Raw genomic sequence first — 12838 nt, forward strand, 5'->3', positions numbered from 1 at the left:
GCTAATTTTTGTATTTTTAGTAGAGATAGGGTTTCACCATGTTGGCCAGGCTGGTCTCGAACTACTGACATCAGGCAATCCACCTGCCTCAGCCTCCCAAAGTGCTAGGATTACAGGCATGAGCCACCACGCCCGGCCTAGGAAATTTCATTGTTATTTGTTGTTGTTTTTGTTTTTGTTTGAGACAGAGTCTCGCTCTGTCACCCAGGCTGGATTGCAGTGGCACAATCTTGGCTCACTGCAACCTCCGCCTGCCCAGTTCAAACGATTTTCGTGCCTCAGCCTCCTGAATAGCTGGAATTACAGGTGCCTACCAGCACGCCTGGCTACTGGCTAATTTTTGTATTTTTAGTAGAGACAGGGTTTTGCCATGTTGGCCAGGCTGGTCTTGAACTCCTGACCTCAGGTGATCCACCTGCCTTGGCCTCCCAAAGGGCTGGGAGTATGGGCACGAGCCACTGCACCCAGCCTAATTTTTGTATTTTTAGTAGAAACAGGGTTTCACCATGTTGGCCAGGCTGGTCTCAAACTCTTGACCTCAGATGATCTGCCTGCCTCGGCCTCCCAAAGTGCTGGGATTACAGGCATGAGCCAACACACCCAGCCTGTTATGTGTTTAACCCTTTTTCCAAGTTGACATTTCCCTGATACTTTGGCTTTTTAAATAGCATACCCTTCCCCACAATTCATTTAATGAATCCCTTCTTGATTCACTTAAAAGCAAAGATGTTCCTCCAGAAGCAATCAGTTTTTTCTCTATTGTTTAGAGATTGTGTTTTCTAGTTTTGCAATAGTATCAGAACATATAGGTAAATATTATTTTGGAGTCTAGTTTAATCAGATCACTCATTTGCTGTAGAAATATATTACTAGCTTCTCAATGGCCGGGCAGGGTATCTCATGCCTGTAATCCCAGCACTTTGGGAGGCTGAGGCAGGTGGATCACTTGCGGTCAGGAGTTCGAGGCCAGCCTGGCCAACATCATGAAATCCCATCTCTCCTAAAAATACAAAAATTAGCCCTGCGTGGTGGTGCACGCCTGTAGTCCCAGCTACTTTGGAGGCTGAGGTGGGAGAATCGCTTGATCCCAGGAGGCAGAGGTTGCAGTGAGCTGAGATTGCACTACTGCACTCCAGCCTGGGTGACAGAGTGAGACTCTGTATCAAAAAACAAACAAATAAACAAAAAACAAATATGTTATTAGCTCCTTAAGTTCTAAGTCATCTCATTGCTTTCTCTGTACCTAGCGTCTATCATTGCTCTTGTTTACATCTCAGTAAACATCTCAGTTTCAATCTAATTTAGATAAATGTGATTTTTTTAAGCTGAAATTCCTGAATCAGTAGTAATTGTGCAAATATTTTAAAAATTCTTTGCTATATGTTATTTTAGATACTTATCCCTATTTTTCTGCCTTTATTTTAATTAGAAAAAACAATTTATAAACTGGATGATGTTAAAATATATAAATAATTTATTTCATTCATAAAATGAGCTCTAATATGTATACTTCTTATGTTTCTAGACTAATATATAGCCACATTCATCATTTTTTTCCTAGTACATTAGTATTTTGATCTAAATTAATTTTCACCCACTGATGAATATTAGGAAGCACTATACATCATTAAAAGTATTTATTCCAAGATGATTTCCCCAAATGTGTTACTATGTAAACATACTCTGTTTGCCCCTCCCTTTCCATCAAAAATAGCCTTAAGGCATCATGATAAAAATGATAAGTATTTATGGACAGGATAAATCAAACACAGTGAAGATGAAAGAATCAGATTAGGCATTCCATTTGCTTACTCAATATGGTTTCTCTTATGCCCAGGTTTCCATCTTTACAGAACTTATTGGGCATGTTTCACCCACACTGCAATCTAACTGATTTTCTTTCCTCTGCCATCTGCTGTTCAGTTAATATGTGTTTGGATGTGTGTTTTATGCAAAATAACTAACAGTCTAACATTTTGGTACATTTTACACTTATGTCTTGACAATGTCTGGGCATTTGTGGATAAAAGAGTATATTTTTGTTTTACACGTAAGTGAGTGAAAATCACTTTCCCTCACCCACCTCTCTAAAATGAGAAAATACTTAGAGGCTAACAGGAAAGAGCCCACATTTAAAAAAGAAACAAACATTAAATCTTATTTCAGAGTGATTTAAATATTGATATCCAATAGAAGCATACATGAACAATTACAGTGTCTTGGTTTCTATTTTTTTGAAACTGTTTCACTGAACTGGACACTGGTATATATAACCTGTTCTATCAGTTGTTGGAGCTTTTCTGTACGTCTGAAAGTCTTTAGACCAGTCAGTGACTACTTTCGATATTCTGAGGGAGTATCATGTCCTCCAAGACACCCGGACATTACAAAAGGGAGAGCACATTTGAGGGAACCAGCCAGGTTCTCCACTTATGGCTGGCTCAATCATAGAACTTTTCTCTTGTAGTTAATACCTCTAATTCCATTGCTGTTCTCAAAGTAACTCTGTGTAACACTTAGAAGTCTTCGTTCGACATTGTCACAAAGTAGCTCTAAAATGTGGATCTCACAGTCTATCTGGGCACATCTACTGGCATTTTTTCTGCCCTCCCTGCATTCTTAGACACACACACACACACACACACACACATACACACACACCCCCACCCATCCCACATGCTTTTTCTCTGGGCTCTAATCAAAGCCTGGGTATAATGAATTGCCCAGGGGAGAAGGAGAAAGTCACTGACCCCTCTCTCCTGAACTTCCTCAGAGCCATATGACTACTCAAACATAGAAATAAAAATTTAGATTTGATGTGTGTGTACGTGTGTGTGTGTGTGTGTGTATGTGTGTGTCTGTATGTGTGTGTGTGTATGTGTGTGTAGAGTTAGCGACCTAAATAGAACTTTGCCTATTTTTTCCTTTTTCATTGTGGTAAAAACACATAACATGAGATCTACCCTCTTAATAAATTTTTGAATGTACAGTGCATTGTTAATAATAAGCACAATGTTGTACCACAGATCTCTAGAAAATTTTCATCTAGTGTAACTGAAACTCTACGCCTACTCAATAGCAACTCCCCACTTCCCTCACGCCTCAGCCCCTGGTAGCCACCTACTCTCGGTTTCTATGAGTTTGACTAGATACTTTGTATAAGTGGAATCATACAGTATTTGTCCTGTGACTGACTTATTTCATGGATCATAATGTCCTCAAGGCTCATCCATGTTGTAACATATGACAAGATGTCTGTCTTTCTTTTTTTTTGAGACGGAGTCTTGCTCTATCACCCAGGCTGGAGTGCAGTGGCGCAATCTTGGCTCACTGCAACATCTGCCTCCCAGGTTCAAGCAATTCTCCTGCCTCAGCCTCCCGAGTAGCTGGGATTACATGCGCCCGCCACCACACCCGGCTAACTTTTGTATTTTTAGTAGAGATGGGGTCTCACCATGTTGGTCAGGATGGTCTTGAACTCCTAACCTCAGGCGATCTACCCACCTCAGCCTCCCAAAGTGCTGGGATTACAGGCGTGAGCCACTGCGCCCAGCCTTTTGATGTCTTTCTTTTTAAAGACTGAATAATATTCCATTATATGGGTAAACAACATTTTCTTTATTCATTGAAGGACACGTAGATTCTTTCAACTTCTTGGCTATTGTGAATAATACTGCATTGAATATAGGAGTGCAACTATCTCTTCAAGATCCTGCCTTTTTCTTTTTTTCAGTCCAAGAGCTGGCTTTGAGTAACACATTGACATTGAAATATATATGGTTCCTAAGATGGTGTAATTTTTTGAGATGTCAGAGACACGTAGAGATAGCAAACACATTAAAGATAGATTCATAGTTCTAGATTTTAATCCATGTCACAAACTGAACACTACTGAAGCTATTTTGTTATTGTTTGTTTTCCTCAAGTAGAAAATTTTCACGGGGCACATTTTTATCTCTATCAAAGGAAAGAAAAGAAATGTGTTCTTTGGAAGTAATGCCACTGTATTCAAATAGCTTCTTCCACATAAAGCTAAAAATGTCTTTCAGAGTTAAATAATGCAGTTTCATATTTAAGACATACATGAAATTGATACTAGGAAAAAAAAATACAAAATCCACCAGTGACCCAGTAAAATTAGTAAATTCTTAACATGTGTATAAGTATATACACATACATACATACATGTACACAGAAATACATATATTTTAGGGAAACCTTAAAATAGAAAAGGAGTTGCTGAACAGCTTAGGAAATACAGTGCAAACAAAAAGTAGTATTGTCTGCAAAAACATTTTTGTTGCAAAAATAAAATTTTCCTAGTGGAAATTCTGGCCCAGAGTTGGGCTATTACGTATATGGAATAAATTCAGGGAAACATTCTGAAATGTTTGACTGCTTTATATTAAAGTACTTTATATCTTGAAATGCACTTGTTTTCAACCATGTAAATAGTTTTATTAAGTAGGAGGACATCAGGGCTAAGGTTAGGGTTACATGACCATATAGGAAAATTTTTTATAAGGTGATGGTATGAATGGATTCTGATCTTCAAAGCTTAGACAACAAGAAGTTGGAATTCTAATGTCAGGGGTATCAAATAGCCCACATGGAAAAGAAATGAGAGTCTTTAATAAGCAGTTGGGTTAGGAAATATATAGTATTTCAATGTCACTATTTTATTTCAGAGTAACATGTCTGTCGTTGAGATAGTTAACTGTAGGTTAAATTCAGATTGATGTTGCCATGTACTTGCAAGTCTCTTAACCCTGTTTTAGAGATCATAAGACATAAAGGTGTGCAAAATATATTCATTCTAGAATAGGGAGTTTACATACACTAAACAACCAGCTTAAATAATATATTCAAGTGTTTTCATGAGAAAAAAATCAAAATACTTTTTATCAAGATGTTAGTGCTTTCATTTTACCTGAATACTAGCATTATACAGCTGGAAGGAACCTTGCCGAATTTCTACCCAAATTGCTTTATTTTGTATCTGCAGTGAGGGATGTAAATTCCACAGATCATCCTGTATGTGTACAAAAAGGGCTAAATCCCTTGCCTCAGTTCATAGATCTTTCGAACGCACAGAATTGGCTCTTATCTTTATTAGTAAACTTGATTTGGAAGACATTTCCTTTTTTGTTACCATTTCTTTACCTCATCGGTGATTTTAGTTAAGTAAGCAAAGATAAACAAGAAGTGGAAAAGCAATATTAGCTGAACTGAAACTCCTACTTAGATTGAAAAAGCATGATTGGACATTATCTATAATTCAGTATAATTCTCAAACCTAAAATGGGACATTTGAAAATAAGTGTAGGTAAAATACTTATAAAATGGGAAAAATGGAAATAAAATGTCCAAAGAATTCAGAAAATTATACTAAAGGGTCCAATCAAACCCAAATATGTACATATTCATTCCAAAGCAGCAGACATATCAGAAGTACCTGGTACCATAAAAATTAAAATACACACACACTCACAAAGACTGCACAATATAATGAGAAACACAGTCTCAGACACTTAGCATCACCATTTCTAAGTAATTTCATAACTGTATCCAGTTATTCTTGAATCTGTAGTAATATTTCTTAAACTCCTTTTTGCCCTAGCTCTGTCACTGTTCAATAAAACTAGATTCCCCAGGGAACTGCCCTTTGGCAAAATTCACACTGAGTATACTTCTCGTTTCATTGACATTTGTAGTAAAATCATCCTTTACAATCATTGGAACTGTTAGCACAGACGACAGGATCTGATATTTTGCTCTTTAAGTTAGATATTTCCAGAATATCCTATATTTGGAGGAAGTATGTCAAGGCCAAGTATATTCGGACTAAAGGAATGTCCACTGAACCAACAAGAATGTTAAGGGAGCCTTGTTAAAGTACTGTCCTGATCTTGATCCAGTTGGCCAAGAGGAAGTCTCCCTGTCCTTGCTCCATTTGCTTTGGCTTTGCACTTCTTACTGCTGCCATGCAACCTGATCTCCATTTTATCAAGGAGCCTATATACTTCAACTGCCTATTAGATTTCACTATCCCAGTATTTCACAGATACCTCAAACTCAATTTGTTTAAAACTAGTCATTATTCTCTGCCCTCAAAATAGTGCTCCCTTACTTGTCTCTCAAGTTCTGGTAAAACACAAGCTCCCCTCTCTCTAGCCACTAATATCTAGTCAGTCACCATGTTCCATGGATTCTACTTCCTCCATATTCCTTTTTTTTTTTTTTTTTAGATGGAGTCTCACTCTGTCGCTCAGGCTGGAGTGCAGTGGTGTGATCTCTGCTCACTGTAACCTCCACCTCCTGAGTTCAAGCGATTCTCCTGCCTCAGCCTCCCAAGTAGCTGGGATTACAGGCATGTGCCACCACGCCTGATTAATTTTTGTATTTTTAGTAGAGACGGGGTTTCACCATGTTGACCGGGCTGATCTCGAACTCCTGACCTCAGGTGATCCGCCCGCATGGGTCCCCCAGAGTGCTGGGATTACAGGCGTGAGCCACCGCGCCCAGCCCATATTTCTTATATCTATCCCCTACTTTCCATTTGCAGTGCTGTTCTGCTGGCTTCCCAGATGCTCTCCCTATGTTTAATCTCTCATCTCTCCAAATTATCCTTCTCCTGTTGCCAAACTAGATTCCTAAAAACAGGTAAGGTTATGTTACTCCTCTGCTTAAAAATATTGATTACTCATCACCTACAAAGGAAACTTGAAAATATTAACATGCATTTCATTCCTTTTCAGGCTTATCCCCTCTGTAGTTCCCTGCTTATGCAAACTCCCTTATCCCAGAATAGTCACAGTTCCTTGACAGTTCTAGATACATTGAGACCTTTGCTCATACTATTCTCATTGCCTGGAGTGTCTTCTCTCTGGATAGAAAAGTCCTTTCCATACCTCAAGATGGAATTTGGAAGTTACTTCCATGTGAAACTTCCTAATGATTCCAAAGTCAAGCCTTTCTATGTGGAATTTATTTTACCACATGCTTTTTTTCAAAACAAAAACAAAAACAAAAACAAAAAACACATACACACACACACAAAACAAACAAACAAACAAAAACCAGAGCAGGAGCGGTGGCTCATGCCTGTAATCTCAGCACTTTGGGAGGCTGGGGCGGGTGGATCACAAGATCAGGAGTTTGAGACCCATCTGGCCAACATAGTGAAACCCCGTCTCTACTAAAAATCCAAAAAGTTCACTGGACGTGGTGACGGGCGCCTGTAATCCCAGCTATTCAGGAGACTGAGGCAGGAGAATCACTTGAATCTGGGAGGCGGAGGTTGCAGTGAGCCTAGAACGCGCCACTGCACTCCAGCCTGGGCGACAGTGCGAGACTTCATATCAAAAAACAAAAAACAAAAAACAAAAACAAAACAGAGGAAGCAAGCTATGGGCTAAACATGCTGGTTTAAAACATAATTTTGTGTTGCGGTGATATAGGGGAGGGTACCCCTTTCAAATCCTGAATCCACCACATACTATCTAGATGGCAATTAAAAAGTTAGTTGGTCTCCCTGAGGCTAATTTCATCATGTGTAAAATGTAGTTAATAATAGCATATATAGGCCATTGCGGGGGTTAAATAAGACAAAGCTTGTTAAGCATTTAGTTCCGTGCCAGCTTCCTTGTAAGAGTTCAATAAACGTTAGTTTCTGCTACTGAGGCTCTGCTGTTATTTATCTGTCTCCTAACACTAGTTTATAAATTCAGTGAGGGTTAGGAACCATGTCTTATCACTTTACTTTCTTTTTCTCTATTTAATCCCTAGCAGTTTCTTTTTTTTTTTTTTTTGAGACGGAGTCTCGCTCTGTTACCCAGGCTGGACTGCAGTGGCCGGATCTCAGCTCACTGCAACCTCCGCCTCCCGGGTTTACACCATTCTCCTGCCTCAGCCTCCCGAGTAGCTGGGACTACAGGCGCTCGCCACCTCGCCCGGCTAGATTTTTGTATTTTTTAGTAGAGATGGGGTTTCACCGTGTTAGCCAGGATGGTCTCGATCTCCTGACCTCGTGATCCGCCCGTCTCGGCCTCCCAAAGTGCTGGGATTACAGGCTTGAGCCACCGCGCCTGGCCATTAATCCCTAGCAGTTTCTTATATATTATCACAACATGATAAATGATGCTGAGAACTGAGTGTGAGGTAGGGCTTGGGGTAGGACCTTATCTAATTAACGTGTGTGTATGCCTACTATGAATATTAAATAATAATACTGACATTCCAAAATATACACATCAATCTCAAAAATGTTTAACCATAACTCCTGTATTCCGGTAAACACAACTATATGGCAATCTTGATAGTTATATATTGCCTAACACCTGTTATTTTTTAACTGCCTTTGATTCTGTGTAACATTCTCAATAATTTATCAAATGTACTTTAATTGGATATTTACATACTGCATACTCTTCTCATTAGTAGGAACTAGCAAATAAACTTACTATCATTTAGATCATATTCTATGTTTCATTTAAATTAGTCTGAGGGTTTTTGGTTGTTGTTAGTGTGTATGTACGTGTTTTAATTTAGGTACCATTTTTTACGCCTTAAGCAAAGGAAATCTAATCTACCACTTATTTGTTTAAACCTTGTCAATGACTTACATTTTGGACAAGAAAAAGTTTTAAATGCTTAATAGATTTATAGAATCTGGTTCCTGCTTACCTCAGGAACCATCTCCTTCCTCACTCCCACTTAACTCCGTAGTCTCTAGTATTCTAGGCCTTTTTCCTCTTCTTTGTGTTCCTAGAATATTTAATATCTTTCCAAGCCTTCCCTCATACTACCACAATGCTCCTTCTGGCTCTTACCATCCAGGTTTGAGTTTTAATGCATCATCTTTCAAGCAGCATTTCCAGACTCATAACCTACCCCATCCTCCCAAGTCTATTAAGTCTCCCAAATATACATTCTTATAGCAACTTAAGCTTTGCAGTCACACTTTTCTTTTTTTTGTTTTGAGACAGTCTCGCTCTGTTGCCCAGGCTGGAGTGCAGTGGCCCCATCTCGGCTCACTGCAAGCTCCGCCTCCCGGGTTCACGCCATTCTCCTGCCTCAGCCTCCTGAGTAGCTGGGACTACAGGCACCCGCCACCACGCCCGGCTAATTTTTTTGTATTTTTAGTAGAGACGGGGTTTCACCGTGTTAGCCAGTATGGTCTCGATCTCCTGACCTCGTGATCTGCCCGCCTTGGCCTACCAAAGTGCTGGGATTACAGGCATGAGCCACCGCGCCAAGCCTGCAGTCACACTTTTCAAATTGCAATTTAAAAAATGTTTTGTGTTTGTTTAATGTATATTTTCCCCACTCAACTGGCATCTCCTTGGAAAGCAGTAACCTTGTCTGAATATTCACTACTCTGTCATCAGCACCTAGAAGATACCTGGCACATAGTAGGCATTTAATCAATATGTTTGAATAAATGAGTGAAGAAATCACTCTGCTGGGTGACTAAGGATGCAAAGCTAAACTCTGTTTTCAAAGGAAGGATAAAAAGACAGACACATAAAAGACACAAGAGAGTGAATAAAGAAAGTGGGTAGAGAAAATTAAGAGTGCTGAGTGTACTTCTTATCTCTCTAATAACTACCACATTTGTGACTTTAACAGGAGGCTTATTTAAAAGCATTTTCTTTATCCTAGCTGACTCAGACCATTTATGGAAAAGTGGGGTCGTTGCAAAATGTTTTCATCTTTCTGGTAGCATAATTACCACCTCTATGTTAAAAACTGAGGACTTTGGCTCAAAATCCTCACCACTGACTATACTATCTTTGTTATATTATTTAAATGTCTTATGCCTCAATTTTATTTCTTTTGTTTTTATTTTTTTATTTTAACAGAAAATCTACTCTTTGGGTAGTGAGAGAGCACTAAGAAAATGGCTACTCCAATGGGGCAGAAGGTAAAAAAGAGAAGCAGGGGTACTTGACATACTTCAGATAGTACAAATCTGGTGATTCTGGTCCCCAGAAGGGATTATGGACGGATATGGTTTGCCTGTGTCCCCACCCAAATCTCATCTTGAATTGTAGTTCCCATAATCCCCACGTGTCATGGGAGGGACCCACTGGGAAATGATTGGATCATGGGGGCAGTTTCCTCCATGCTGTGTTCATGATAGTGAGTTCTCATGAGATCTGATGGTTTTATAAGTGTCTGGCATTTCCCCTGCTGGCACTCATTCCCTCCCCTGCCACCCTGTGAAGAGGTGCCTTCCGCCATGATTGTAAGTTTCCTGAGGCCTCCCCAGCCATGTGAGACTGTGAGTCAATTCAACCTCTTTCCTTTATAAATTACCCAGTCTCGGGTATTTCTTCATATCAGCATGAGAACAGACTAATACATGGACATAGCCCCACACTGGGTGTCAGAGTAATGAAAGAGGTGCAAGAGTGAGTGACTGATTCTCCTCTAGAAGGTTTGGGGGGAGGCTGTCCTGCTGGGCTGCCACCAGGATAGTTGCTACTCACTTCTGGCCTGGCCTGGTCCTGACTGAGTCCTCGCCCAAACTGCTCTGATGGGTGGGAGTAATCATGGCCGCGCCTCAGTTTTATAATCTGATTTTTTTTTTTTTTTTTTTTTTGAAACTGAGTTTCACTTGTTGCCCAGGCTGGAGTGCAATGGTGCAATCTCAGCTCACTGCAACCTCCATCTCCCGGGTTCAAGCAATTCTCGTGCCTCAGCCTCACAAGTAGCTGAGATGACAGGTGTGCACCATCACGCCTGGCTAATTTTGTATTTTCAGTAGAGATGGGGTTTTGCCATGTTGGTCAGGCTGGTGTCAAACTCCTGACCTCAGGTGATCTGCCTGCCTCGGCCTCCCAAAGTGCTGGGATTACAAGTGTGAGCCACCGCACCTGGCCTATAATCAGATTTTTAACAGGATTTTTTAGTCTATGTCTTGAACTATTTTAAAGTATTATGCTGAACCCAAATGAAAATTAATACATGCGTTCCATATTATCCTTGTTAATGTTTCATGTTTGTAAATACTTGTCAATGCATATTCATCACATAATGTGTGTTTTGTAAGGAAATTTCACATATTTTCATATTATTTTTAAAGTACATTTCTTTGAAATGTTAATAATTTCTAATTGAAAATTACCCAAATTAAATGGAAAAATTTATGTTTTGTTTTTAGCATTAAGAGGAATCTTTCCTGACAGGTTTTGAAAAGTGGAAATGCTGTTTATATTTTAATAGATTGTATATTTGTGACTTCCTTTTATTTAAATGGGTAATTATGCCAGGTTGTTAACTAAAGCTTGTGTGAAGGTTAAGTGGATCTCAAGTTGATTTTTCCATGTTCTTCAATCCAGCAGTAATGATATTTAATATTTCAGGCTTTTAAAATGAAAATTATAAGTAACTAATGTACTACCTATGAAGATGAAAAATTGTAGCAGCTGATTTGACTCAAGTATCTATGAGCTGTATAAACTCTTCATTCCCCAGTGCTCTAATGCTTATTCTAGTTCTAATGGAACAAGTTTTTTGTGGTAATGATTACTCCTTACATCAAAATTAAGTAAAATGATAAACAGTTTTCTATACATAGCATTGATGAAGTGATCCTATTTTGCCAGTAGGATCAGTTAAAGGGCAAGGGGGTATAACACCTGCCTTCAGCTACCTGAAATAGTCAAAACCAATATAAATGTACATTAAAGTATAAAGAAAATAACTTACTCTCTATTTGGGTATAAGCCTATGGAGGAATTACAACTGTCTCAGGTTGAATTTTAAGTCCATACTGTTAGTATATTACTAAGGAATATAACCAAGAAATTCACATATAGTCACACAAAAACATAGGTGATAAAAGCTTTAAGAGAATTCTGTATAGTACATACCCAGGTAATTCTGATCACTGTTTCCCTAGGTGAAATTTTCAAATGAGTTAATATAAAAATGCTTTGTGGGCTGGGTGCAGTGGCTCACGCCTGTAATCCCAGCACTGGGAGGCCTGGGTGGGCAGATCACTTGAGGTCAGGAAGGAGTTCGAGACTAACCTAACCAACATGATGAAACCCCATCTCTACTAAAAATAAAGAAATTAGCTGGGCGTGGTGCTGGGCACCTGTAATCCCAGCTACGTGGGAGGCTGAGGCAAGAGAATCACTTGAACCTGTGAGGCAGAGGTTGCAGTGAGCCGAGATCATGCCACTGCCCTCCAGCATGGGCGATAGAGTGAGACTGTCTCAAAAGAAAAAAGGAAATAAAAATGCTTTGTGGGACTTATGATAAATGTTTTATAAATTAACTTTCCAGATTCATGACTGAGACCAAACTGATTTCAAATTAATAACATTTTCAAAACATTAGCATTTTACCTTGCAGTGTTTTAAAATGCTGCACACATTTTAGTTTATAAACCCGCAAAAAACACTTCTGTTAGGGAGAAGATGATGTGATTTTAGCTTAGAGTTATCTTGAATAACTTCATGCTTGAAAAATCAGAAATATTTGTCTTTGTAGAACAAGGAATTTGAAAGGGGACTAGTAAAAGGAAAATTGCATTGAATTTCTTATTTTCCTCTCATACTTGACAAGTTTATATGTATTAGATATGTCCCACTTCACCGCCATAAGGTTATATTTATTTTAGGTTATAAATTACTCTGAATTACCTTCATCTTGGAAGGTCCATTGTTTTCCCAGGGTTCTTCTCTTTAAATATTTCAAGGACTTCCAAAGTTGCTTAAACAGATGGGAAGAGGTCACTCTACATTTTGATCCTGGAATAGTCTAATCATCCTCCCCAGAGTGCCCTGTGCTTAGAAGCTTTTCTAGTTGTTGTCACTCTCTCCTG

The 12838-nt window shown here is 39.1% G+C and overlaps 1 protein-coding gene and 1 long non-coding RNA gene across 6 annotated transcripts in view; both read left to right on the forward strand.

Annotated features, from left to right (window-relative positions):
• The window catches only part of DIAPH2 (diaphanous related formin 2), a 919127-nt gene that overhangs the window by 648809 nt on the left and 257480 nt on the right, over nucleotides 1-12838 (forward strand). The window lies entirely within an intron of this gene.
• The window catches only part of LOC135969041 (uncharacterized), a 29703-nt gene that overhangs the window by 15110 nt on the left and 1755 nt on the right, over nucleotides 1-12838 (forward strand). Inside the window, exon 2 of the long non-coding RNA XR_010584098.2 lies at nucleotides 9864-9925. This is a non-coding gene — a long non-coding RNA (uncharacterized lncRNA). The remainder of the gene's footprint in view (nucleotides 1-9863; nucleotides 9926-12838) is intronic.

The sequence above is a fragment of the Macaca fascicularis genome, chromosome X (assembly GCF_037993035.2).
Source record: "Macaca fascicularis isolate 582-1 chromosome X, T2T-MFA8v1.1".
Classification (NCBI taxonomy): Eukaryota; Metazoa; Chordata; class Mammalia; order Primates; family Cercopithecidae; genus Macaca; species Macaca fascicularis.